The sequence below is a fragment of the Hemiscyllium ocellatum genome, chromosome 1 (genome assembly GCF_020745735.1).
Source record: "Hemiscyllium ocellatum isolate sHemOce1 chromosome 1, sHemOce1.pat.X.cur, whole genome shotgun sequence".
NCBI classification, from domain to species: domain Eukaryota; kingdom Metazoa; phylum Chordata; class Chondrichthyes; order Orectolobiformes; family Hemiscylliidae; genus Hemiscyllium; species Hemiscyllium ocellatum.
In genome coordinates, this window is record NC_083401.1 from 69,895,253 (window position 1) to 69,908,371 (window position 13,119).

The following is a 13,119-nucleotide window of genomic DNA, read 5'->3' on the forward strand; positions in this document are numbered from 1 at the left end:
CTAGTCACTGGCATCACTACTTTGCACCAGTAGCTCAGGTGTTTAGAGTAGGAGTTGGTGAATCTTAAACACCAGGCTTTTTGAATGTGAGGCAGGGACACTACCACTGCACCTGTTTTCAACAGCTATCCAATTTAGCCTCTTAAGATTTAAACCCATGTCATAGCATTTATCAGGACCTATTATTAGCAGAGCACCTGCTGGAGGAATATGACCATTGTGCTGTGATTTTTCTATATATTGTAGGACAACAGTGAGGACTGAAGATTGCACAGTCACGTTGGTCCTCCCCACAGAATGGCAAGCCTTCTCCGCCCAGTGGTCACCAGCTGCTGCAGTCCTCTACTAAGTACAATGACATGTGTAAAATTGCAGGCGGTGAGAACCCAACGTTTATGGAAGTTCAGAACTCACCAAGCCTTCTGGTGCCAGAAACCAGGTACAGGAGAAACAGCTTACAGAGGCAATAATTTGTACCGTGTTATGTTTTGGAGTGATGTGTAAGGATGCACATCTGCTGCACTCCTGTCATGGTATTACCATCTGAGGATGCAGTCTGTTACCCACACAGGGATGATATCTTGCCAGACTTGACGTTTTGTTTTCTCCTCTGATCCCAACTTGCCTTACCTGCTGTGATACTACCTATTGCCTCATAATCTTAAATATTAATCATCCTGCAAGCTGAAACAGATCAAGATATTAGGAGTAATGAATAATGTGCTTTTGAATAAGGACAGTATTCGAGTGATGATTAATATGATTTCAGTAAAAATCCACAAATATTCACTCCCTCCACCACCAATGCTCAGTAGTAGCAGTGTGTACGATCTACAAGATGCACTGCAGAGATTCACCGAAGATTCTCAGCAGCATCTTCTAGACCTTCCAGGCAGCAGATATATGGGAATATCACCTCAGCACATTCCTATCTAAGCCACTCACCATCCTGACTTGGAAATATATCACCATTCCTTCACTGTCACTGGGTCAAAATTTTGGAATTCCTCAAGGCATTGCGGGTCAACCTTTAGCATGTGGACTGCAGCAGTTCAAGAAAGCAGCTCACTGCCACCTTCTCAAGGCCAGCCAGGGACAGGCAGCACATGCTGGTCAGCTGAAGTGAAGAAAAAGGAACCTTCAAAAATATGAATTGCAAAAGAGAAAATCTGGACACCTCAAAGTATGTAACAGCCAATGAAGTACCTTTGAAGTGCAGTGACTGTTGTAATGTAGGAAGCATAACAGCTCTTGCACACGCACCAAGCACACAAACAGCAATGTGACCATGGTCAGATAATCTGGGTTGTTATGTTAATTGAACAGTTCAATAAAGTGGCTCCCAACACCTCTCTGGGTGAGTCAATAGATGTGAGGTGGGAAAAGCGCAGCAGGTCAGACAGCATCCGAGGAGCAGGAAAGTCCTGACAAAGGTATCAGCTGAAACATTGACTTTCCTGCTCCTCGGATACTGTTTGACCTGCTGTGCTTTTCCAGCCTTACACCTATTGACTGTGGCTTCCAGCATCTGCCATCCTTCCCATCTCCACCACTCTGGGCATGGGCTGTAAATGCTGACATTGCCACTTTTCACAAACAAATTACTGACTGAGTATTAGGGAGGTAGTTTGTGGATGTCTTTATTTGGGATGTAATTAAGGCTGGAGAGTCAGTTTGCTACGTTGGTTCCATGGTGTGAATCTTGTGCAGAATGGAACAGTGGAAGTTTAATGCAGGAACCAGCAGTATTTGTATACTATCAGAGCCTGATGAATGGTCGCTGCATCCAAAATATTAACACTGATTTCTGTCCACAGATACTGCCAGACCTGCTGAACGATTTTCCGGCAGCTTTTGTTCTTGTTTCAGATTTCCAGCATCCACGGTTCTTTCAGTTTTAATTTAAATTAGATGTTGGACAGCTCCATCATCTGGTAGAAGTTTGTTACTTCAAGCATGATACAGAGTGGGAGGAGTCATCTATTAGCAATTTTCCACATGTGTCAGAGACTGATTTAAACATTATCTTACACTGGAACTGGAGAGAGGCTTGCCAGAATGATAATGTTTAAATCAGTCTCTGACGTATGTGAAAGATTGTAGATATGTGTATACATCAATGTTCATGCTGCTTTAATGTTTAATTCACATTAGTACTTATTGGAAAAGACTGAACTCTTTGAGAAAAACAAAATCTGAGGTTTCTAACATCTGAAAGGTGTTGGTAGAGTAGATGTAGAGGAATAGTTTTCAGTGGTAGCTGAGTATAAAGTTGGAGTTCATACATATGGCACATTGGCAGTCATTACTTTATGCACCAGACTAAATCTCCTCAAAATATATTCAGAAGATAGTCTAGACCCCAATGTTTTCTTACTTTAAAAGTAATTGTAAGGTGTTGCATTCCAGCAGTAATTCGATTGGTCAAACTACTTGACTTTAAGCCAAACACAATTTTTAAACTAGAATTAAAAATACAGACAAAATAAAAAGCAAGGAAAAGAATTGACTTAATTATAACTCCATCGAAATGCTTAACAAAATGATAGATATATTAACTGCTACTAATTAACTGTTCCAGTATGGTAATATCCCATAAGCACACCCTTAGCAAAGGCAAATTCAGTAAAACAGATTGTCTCACATGCAATTCTAGCAGCAGGAAACGAATCCCGGCTTTTAGCTGAAACAGGGAGAGGAATAAGAGCTACTACATCCAGCTTCAAGACACAACTGGTTTGATGGTAGGAGGCAGAGGGTAATAGTGGAAAGATGTTTGTTGGACTGGAGGCCTGTGATTAGTGGAGTGCCTTGGGGTTTGTGCTGGGCCCATTGCTGTTTGTAATCTATATCAGTGATTTGGATGAGAATGTACAAGGCATGATTAGTAAGTTTGCAGATGTGGTTGAGATAGGTGCATTAACAACATTTAAAAGACATTTGGACAAATACATAGATAGGAAAGAGAAATATGGGTTAGAATTGATGGACATTTTGGTCGATATGGACCAGTTTGGGCAAAAGGATCCCCATGCTGTTGGACTGTATGACCTAATGACTCTAAGACCCCCTCAATCGCTGAAAGTTAAAAACTAAAAATCCTCGTTCTATGGGAGCTTGAACCCCACCCATTCAGGCTGCTTCTATTGTTCCATCTTTTAAAAAAAACAACAGGAGGTCTCACAAACTGTTTACTGCTTTAACTATGAAAAGGTTGCCTGATAGCATTTCTGCTGCAGTGCGATAGTTGCGTTCCTGTGCAACCCCTTCCTCTACGAGAATTGTGCAAAACAAAAAAGTTAAAGTGTTGGCGATGTAATTGCACTTTAGTCAACACGTTTTAAAAGTTTGCATTTTAGAAACAGTTTCCCCTATTTATCAATCACATTACAGCAAATGTGCATTGACAAAACCCGCACTATAGCAGAACAACCTGTACTAATAAATCCAGTCAGGAATTCTGGAAAAACTTTTCCCAGGAAGTGGAATTCATTGTCACAGCAAATAATTACAGCAAATAGACTAAATATAACTAAGAAAAATGGCAAAGAAGCACACAAGACAAAGGAATCAAAATTGATGTTGATAGGTTAAATAAAATGGTGTGAAAGGAGATTTGTGTGAAGCACAAATCCTATCGTAGACCCATTGGGCTGAATGGCCTCTTGGTGCTGTAGGTTTTTTGTCATCTAATGTAAATTGTTTAATTATTTAAATGAAAATGGTATTTGCTGAAGTGTTCGAGTAAACATATTATTGTCATTAAAGGGGATGCCATATTAGATTTTCAAAATATTTGAAAATATGTTGGAATATCGCGTGCAATTCTGGTCTCCTTCCTATCGGAAAGATGTTGTGAAACTTGAAAGGGTTCAGAAAAGATTTACAAGGATGTTGCCAGGTTGGAGGATCTGACCTACAGGGAGAGGCTGAACAGGCTGGGGCTGTTTTCCCTGGAGTGTCGGAGGCTGAGGGATGACCTTATAGAGGTTTACAAAATTATGAGGGGCATAGATAGGATAATTAGACAAAGTCTTTTCCCTAGGGTCAGGGAGTCCAGAATGAGAGGGCATAGGTTTAGGATGAGAGGGGAAAGACATAAAAGAGACCTAAGGGGCAACGTTTTCACGCAGAGGGTGGTACGTGTATAGAATGAGCTGCCAGAGGAAGTGGTGGAGGCTGGTACAATTGCAACATTTAAGAGGCATTTGGATGGGTATATGAATAGGAAGGGTTTGGAGGGATATGGGCCAGGGACTGGCAGGTGGGACTAGATTGGGTTGGGATATCTGGTCAGCATGGTCGGGTTGGACCGAAGGGTCTGTTTCCATGCTGTACATCTCTATGACTGTAATAGAGAGAGCAAAATGATCCCTCGCTCGACTGAGCAGATCTAAGCTCTGCAATCCTGCCACACATAATCATGAATGATGGTGGAGAATAACTAAATCGAGCAGGAGACTCCACAAGTTTCACCATCCTCAGTAATCATTACAAAAGACAAGCATGAAGCGTTTACCTTCAGACAGAAGTGCTGAACAGATGACCTCCTTCCAAGGCCCCAAGGTCACAAATACTAATGCAGTTTACTCCACATGGTATCACTCAATTGCTGAAGTCACTCGATGCTACAAAGGTTATGGGCCCTGAGACCATTCCAGCAATGGTACTCAAGACATGCTCCAGATTTAACCGTGCCCCTAGCTAAGCCACCGTTACAACACTGGCATCTATCAACAATGAGAAATTGCACAGGTATGTCCTGTTCACAAAAACAAGGACAAATCCAAACGCGCCCATTGCTATATCATCAGTCTTCCCTTGATCATTCCAGCCTGGGTCCAAAGGTGGTCAAATGAGCTGAACTCCAGAGGTGAGATTAGCTGCCCTTGGCATCAAGGCAGCATTTGACATGTGAAGCATTAAGGAGCCCTAATGAAACTGAAGTCAGTGTGGATCAAAGAGAAAAATCTCCACTGACTGGAGTTTTACCGAGCACAAATGAAGATGGTTGTCACTGTTGGAGTCAGATCATCCAGTGAATTTGTTATAATTTGATATAATGTCATTTATGAATAGCAGTGTTAGCCAGCACTGATCCTGGCACAGCCCTACTCTCTAACTTTCTCCAATCAGACTAACTACTCTTTGCTCCTACTCTCTTTCTGATTTCCAGCCAAGTTTCCATCAATCCACCTTTTTGTGTTCTGAGTTCACAAGTCCTCATGGTTAAAGTTATGATGCTAAAAGTGAACGATATTTTAAATTATGTCTATTTCTTAATATGCTGACTCTATCCTATAATTTGTACAGAGTTCAAGTTATTTGTCATACATTTTCAATACTGATTATGTACAGGTTCAGGTTGAAAGTTTGAATTAATTTGAAAGTCATCTATAGCTCCACCTTGTCCACATAAATATTGTAAGCAGCTTCTGAGAGCTAGGGACAAATTAACAAATTAGAATGAATTTTTAAAAATATAATTTTCTCAAATTCATACTTCACATGGCTTTCCTCCCATTCCGAGTAAAAAGTGAGGTCTGCAGATGCTGGAGATCAGAGCTGAAAATGTGTTGCTGGTTAAAGCACAGCAGGTTAGGCAGCATCCAAGGAACAGGAAATTCGATGTTTCGGGCCAGAGCCCTTCATCAGGAATGAGGAGAATGTGCCAGGCAGGCAAAGATAAAAGGTAGGGAGGAGGGACTTGGGGGAGGGGCGATGGAGATGTGATAGGTGGAAGGAGGTCAAGGTGAGGGTGATAGGCTGGAGTGGGGTGGGGGCGGAGATGTCAGGAAGAAGATTGCAGGTTAGGAGGGCGGTGCTGAGTTGAGGGAACCGACTGAGACAAGGTGGGGGGAGGGGAAATGAGGAAACTGGAGACGTCTGAGTTCATTCCTTGTGGTTGGAGGGTTCCCAGGCAGAAGATGAGGCGCTCCTCCTCCAGCCGTCGTGTTGTTATGTTCTGCCGATGGAGGAGTCCAAGGACCTGCATGTCCTTGGTGGAGTGGGAGGGAGAGTTAAAGTGTTGAGCCACGGGGTGGTTGGGTTGGTTGGTCTGGGCGTCCCAGAGGTGTTCTCTGAAACGTTCCGCAAGTAGGCGGCCTGTCTCCCCAATGTAGAGGGGAGGGAGGAGTCTGAGACAGTCCAGGTGGACAAGGAGGTTGAACAGTTCATCAACTTTACCAACACCTTCCATCCCGACCACAAATTCACCTGGACTGTCTCAGACTCCTCCCTCCCCTTCCTAGACCTTTCCATTTCTATCTCGGGCGACCGACTCAACACAGACATCTACTATAAACCGACTGACTCCCACAGCTACCTGGACTACACCTCCTCCCACCCTGCCCCCTGTAAAAACTCCATCCCATATTCCCAATTCCTTCGTCTCCGCCGCATCTGCTCCCAGGAGGACCAGTTCCAATACCGTACAGCCCAGATGGCCTCCTTCTTCAAGGACCGCAGATTCCCCCTAGACGTGATCGACGATGCCCTCCACCGCATCTCCTCCACTTCCCGCTCCTCCGCCCTTGAGCCCCGCTCCTCTAACCGTCACCAAGACAGAACCCCACTGGTTCTCACCTACCACCCCACCAACCTCCGCATACAGCGTATCATCCGCCGTCATTTCCGCCACCTCCAAACGGACCCCACCACCAGGGATATATTTCCCTCCCCTCTCCTATCAGCGTTCCGCAAAGACCACTCCCTTCGTGGCTCCCTCGTCAGGTCCACACCCCCCACCAACACAACCTCCACTTACGGCACCTTCCCCTGCAACCGCAGGAAATGTAAAACTTGCGCCCACACCTCCTCCCTCACTTCCCTCCAAGGCCCCAAGGGATCCTTCCATATCCGCCACAAGTTCACCTGCACCTCCACACACATCATCTATTGCATCCGCTGCACCCGATGTGGCCTCCTCTACATTGGGGAGACTGGCCGCCTACTTGCGGAACGTTTCAGAGAACACCTCTGGGACGCCCGGACCAACCAACCCAACCACCCCGTGGCTCAACACTTTAACTCTCCCTCCCACTCCACCAAGGACATGCAGGTCCTTGGACTCCTCCATCGGCAGAACATAACAACACGACGGCTGGAGGAGGAGCGCCTCATCTTCCGCCTGGGAACCCTCCAACCACAAGGAATGAACTCAGACGTCTCCAGTTTCCTCATTTCCCCTCCCCCCACCTTGTCTCAGTCGGTTCCCTCAACTCAGCACCGCCCTCCTAACCTGCAATCTTCTTCCTGACCTCTCCGCCCCCACCCCACTCCAGCCTATCACCCTCACCTTGACCTCCTTCCACCTATCACATCTCCATCGCCCCTCCCCCAAGTCCCTCCTCCCTACCTTTTATCTTTGCCTGCCTGGCACATTCTCCTCATTCCTGGTGAAGGGCTCTGGCCCGAAACATCGAATTTCCTGTTCCTTGGATGCTGCCTAACCTGCTGTGCTTTAACCAGCAACACATTTTCAGCTCTGATCTCCAGCATCTGCAGACCTCACTTTTTACTCGGAATGGGAGGAAAGCCATGTGAAGTATGAATTTGAGAAAATTATATTTTTAAAAATTCATTCTAATTTGTTAATTTGTCCCTAGCTCTCAGAAGCTGCTTACAATATTTATGTGGACAAGGTGGAGCTATAGATGACTTTCAAATTAATTCAAACTTTCAACCTGAACCTGTACATAATCAGTATTGAAAATGTACGACAAATAACTTGAACTCTGTACAAATTATAGGATAGAGTCAGCATATTAAGAAATAGACATAATTTAAAATATCGTTCACTTTTAGCATCATAACTTTAACCATGAGGACTTGTGAACTCAGAACACAAAAAGGTGGATTGATGGAAACTTGGCTGGAAATCAGAAAGAGAGTAGGAGCAAAGAGTAGTTAGTCTGATTGGAGAAAGTTAGAGAGTAGGGCTGCGCCAGGATCAGTGCTGGCTAACACTGCTATTCATAAATGACATTATATCAAATTATAACAAATTCACTGGATGATCTGACTCCAACAGTGACAACCATCTTCATTTGTGCTCGGTAAAACTCCAGTCAGTGGAGATTTTTCTCTTTGATCCACACTGACTTCAGTTTCATTAGGGCTCCTTAATGCTTCACATGTCAAATGCTGCCTTGATGCCAAGGGCAGCTAATCTCACCTCTGGAGTTCAGCTCATTTGACCACCTTTGGACCCAGGCTGGAATGATCAAGGGAAGACTGATGATATAGCAATGGGCGCGTTTGGATTTGTCCTTGTTTTTGTGAACAGGACATACCTGTGCAATTTCTCATTGTTGATAGATGCCAGTGTTGTAACGGTGGCTTAGCTAGGAGCACGGTTAAATCTGGAGCATGTCTTGAGTACCATTGCTGGAATGGTCTCAGGGCCCATAACCTTTGTAGCATCGAGTGACTTCAGCAATTGAGTGATACCATGTGGAGTAAACTGCATTAGTATTTGTGACCTTGGGGCCTTGGAAGGAGGTCATCTGTTCAGCACTTCTGTCTGAAGGTAAACGCTTCATGCTTGTCTTTTGTAATGATTACTGAGGACGGTGAAACTTGTGGAGTCTCCTGCTCGATTTAGTTATTCTCCACCATCATTCATGATTATGTGTGGCAGGATTGCAGAGCTTAGATCTGCTCAGTCGAGCGAGGGATCATTTTGCTCTCTCTATTACAGTCATAGAGATGTACAGCATGGAAACAGACCCTTCGGTCCAACCCGACCATGCTGACCAGATATCCCAACCCAATCTAGTCCCACCTGCCAGTCCCTGGCCCATATCCCTCCAAACCCTTCCTATTCATATACCCATCCAAATGCCTCTTAAATGTTGCAATTGTACCAGCCTCCACCACTTCCTCTGGCAGCTCATTCTATACACGTACCACCCTCTGCGTGAAAACGTTGCCCCTTAGGTCTCTTTTATGTCTTTCCCCCCTCATCCTAAACCTATGCCCTCTCATTCTGGACTCCCTGACCCTAGGGAAAAGACTTTTGTCTATTTATCCTATCTATGCCCCTCATAATTTTGTAAACCTCTATAAGGTCATCCCTCAGCCTCCAACACTCCAGGGAAAACAGCCCCAGCCTGTTCAGCCTCTCCCTGTAGGTCAGATCCTCCAACCTGGCAACATCCTTGTAAATCTTTTCTGAACCCTTTCAAGTTTCACAACATTTGTCCGATAGGAAGGAGACCAGAATTGCATGCGATATTCCAACATTCTCCTCATTCCTGATGAAGGGCTCTGGCCCGAAACGTCGAATTTCCTGTTCCTTGGATGCTGCCTAACCTGCTGTGCTTTAACCAGCAACACATTTTCAGCTCTTTGCTCCCATTCCATCTACCTCAGGTCAGCCATCAGTATGAAGTCGCAATGTCTGAATTACTAGTCCAGGAAAATTAACATTACACCATCATATCCAAATAAATGATAGTCAAATTATAAATACACAGTTGCTATCAATCACTTACACATTTACAGCATATCAGGGAATCCTACATTTTTTAATATGTTTTTCAGAGGATGTGGGCATCATTAACTAGATCGGCACTAATTGTCCATCTCTAGTTATCTTGGAGAAAATGGTACTTAAAAATGTGTTGCTGGAAAAGCGCAGCAGGTCAGGCAGCATCAAAGGAACAGGAGAATCAACGTTTCGGGCATAAGCCCTTTGATGCTGCCTGACCTGCTGTGCCTTTCCAGCAACACATTTTTAAGCTCTGATCTCCACATCTGCAGTCCTCACTTTCTCCTTGGAGAAAATGGTGGTGAGCTAACGTATTGAACTGCTGCAGTTCATATGGTGTAATTATATCTATAGTGCTGTTAAGGAAAGAGCACCAGCATTTTAACCCAGAGACAATGATACATTTCCAAGACAAGATAGTGTGTGACTTGGAGCAGAAATTGTGGCTGGTGGTGTTTCCATGGATCTACTGCTCTCATCCTTCTAGATGGTAGAGGTTGCTTGTTTGGAAGGTGCTGTTGAAGGAGCCTTTGAGAATTTCTGCAGTGCATCTTGTAGTTGGCATTTATGCTTCCACTGTGTAAAACTGGGAATGAATTTTGAAGGCAGTGGATATGATGCCAATCAAGCTTCATATTGAATAAAATTAAAATTCTTGTCTTTTCTTGGAACTCCAGACAAGTAACATTATGCTATCACACTCCTGACTTGCGGATTGTGAACAAGTTTGGGAAGATGAGTTAGGAGCTGCAGAATTCTAAACCTCTGACCTAAACTTGTATGCACTGTATTTATATCCTGGTCCAGTTTCGATTCTGGTCGATGGTAACCCCCAGGATGTTGGTAAAAGGAGATTCAATGATAATAATGACATTGAATGTTAAACACTATGGATAAATTCTTTCTTGTTGGAGATGGTCATTGCTTGGCACTCGTGAGGTGCAAATATTACTTGTCCCTTGTCAGCTCAAACCTGGATATTGTCCAGCTCTTGTTGCATTTGAACACAGACTGCTTCAGTATCTGAATTGTGAATGGTGCTGAACATAACGTAATCATTGGTGAACATTCCCACTTCTGACCTTATGATGGAGGAAAGGTCATTGATGAAGTAGCTGAAGATGGTTGGGCCTAGATCCCTCCCCTGAGGAACTCTTGCAGAGATATCCTGGAGCTGAGATGACTGACCAACAGCCATGACCATCTTCTGATGACTCCAACCCAGTAGAGAGTTTTTCCCTCATCCCATTGACTCCAGTTTTACAGGTATTGCTTTCATGTCAAAAGCTGTCACTCCAACCTCAACTCTGGAGTTCAGATCTTTTATTCACAATAGGCCCCAAGGCTGGAATAAGGTCAGTAGCTAAGAGGCCCTGGTGGAACCTAAACTGCACAGTAGAAGACAGTTTATTGCTGAGCAGGTGCTGCTTGATAGCACTGTTGATGCTACCCTCCATTAACTTGTCAATGAGTGAACAGATTTGTCCCTGCGCTGTGGTTCACTTTAATTCCTAAACCATCCGCCTTCCTTTAGTACTGCTGGATCAGAGGGAGTTCAGAAATGGCTTTGACCAGAGTCTTCGTTAATCAGTTCTCTCCTTGCTGAGCCAATGGCTCCTGCCTTTTCCTGAGGCTGAACTGTTTTATTAAGGATAAATGATTGAAGTTGTGAAAGTACTGTTAAGTTTTCTGAAAGCTTCTGTTGTTTCAGAAGAGATGCTGAGTTAAGGATGTAAGTTTGCTCGCTGAGCTGGGAGGTTTGATTTTAGATGTTTCATCACCATACTAGGGAACATCATCAGTGACAAGAGTTTGGTGCTAGAAAAGCACAGCAGATCAGGCAGCATCTGAGGAGCAGGAGAACTGATGTTTCAGGCAAAAAGCCCTTCATCAGGAATGAGACTTGTGGGTTGGGGGCTGAGAGATAAATGGGAGTGGGGTGGGATTGGGTGGAAGATAGCTGAGAATGCGATAGGTAGATGAAGGTGAGGGAGAGGGTGATAGGTCAGAGAGGAGGATGGAGTGAATAGATGGGAAAGGTGATGGACAAGTCAAGAGGGCGGTGCCGAGTTGGAGGCTTGGGCCTGGGATAATGTGGGGGGAAGGGAAATGAGGAAATTGGTGAAATTCACATTTATCCTGTGGGATTGCAGGGTTCCATGGCCGAGTATGAGGCATTCTTCCTCCAGGCATCGGGTGGTGAGGGTTTGGTGATGGAGGAGGCCCAGGACCTGCATGTCAGAGTGGGAGGGGGAGTTCTGTGGGAAGCTAGGGAGGTGATTGCTGGGCCTCTTGCTGAGATATTTGTATCATCGCTAGTCACAGGTGTGTTGCTGGAAGACTGGAGGTTGGCTAACGTGGTGCTACTATTTAAAAAAGGTGGTAAGGACAAGCCAGGGAACTATAGACCGATGAGCCAGACATCAATGGTGGGCAAGTTGTTGGAGGGAATCCTGAGGGACAGGATGTACATGTTCCTATGCTGTCCATCTCTATGACTATTGTGATTGTTTCGGTTCCTGCAAGGTATTTTGTAAATGACGTTTGTTTTGCTTGTTGTCTGTATAGGGTCTTTTAAGATCATTAGCTGCTGTTTTAGTGTGTTGGTGGGTTTGTGGGCTACCGTAATGCCAAGGGGTCTGAGTAGTCCGAGATGTCTTTGATGTAGGGGAGAGTGGGCTAGGGTTTCTGGACGTGTTTTGTCGGCTTGTTTGGGTTTGTAGCTGAGAAATTGACGGACTGTGTTCATTGGGCACCCGTTTGTTTTGAATACACTGTCTGGGTGATTTTCTGCTCTTCGTATTCCTCCGTGCTGCAGTGTGTGGTGGCTTATTGAAATAATGTTCTCAAGTAGCTTTGTTAGTGACTGTTGGGATGATTGATTCTGTAGTTCAGTATTTGGTCTGTATGTGCTGTTTTCTTGTAGATACTGGTTTGAGATTCCCCATTGGCTGTTCGCTCTACATCTTGGAATGGAATCTAGGAATGGCAGTTTGTTGTGTTTTCCTTCTCTTTAGTGAATTTTATGCCAGTAAGGGTATTATTGATGGTCTTGAAGGTTCTCTCTAAGTTGTTTCATTTAGTGATGACAAAGGTGCCATCCACATTGCAGACCTAAAGTTTGGGTTGGGTGATTGACAGAGCTTTTTGTTCGAGTCTCTGCATTACTGTCTCCGCTAAGAACCCTGATGTCAGAGATCTGATGGGTGTTCCATTGGTTTGTCTGTAGGTTTTGTTGTTGGATGTGGTGAATGGTAAGGCATTGGTCCACTAGCTTGATGATAGTTGTCTTTGCTGATGAAGTTGGTAGTGTCTGGTGTATGTGCCTTTGGTTCTTCTAATGTGTAGTCAGTGTTTCTGAGACAAATCTCCAAATTCACTCAGGCTGAGTTAAGATTAATCTCGTAAACCTAGTTAAATCATCCGGTGTTTAAAATCTGTTAATTTTTCTTCTTATTAAATTTGTTGTGAAGACAAGAAGACCTGTGCTGAAACTATTTTTGTGGTAGTCTCTATGTCTTGAATAATTTTGAAAACTTGCTTCATTTTCAATATGTGTCTTCATCGGTGAGAACACTTAATTTTCAGTCTGTGATTCCACTTGCCGCATGTATTTTGTGGATTTA

General features: G+C 44.2%; 1 pseudogene; it reads left to right on the forward strand.

Annotated features, from left to right (window-relative positions):
- Positions 1-297: 297 nt before the first annotated feature.
- The window catches only part of LOC132831632 (NAD(P) transhydrogenase, mitochondrial-like), a 178,568-nt pseudogene continuing 165,746 nt past the window's right edge, over positions 298-13,119 (forward strand).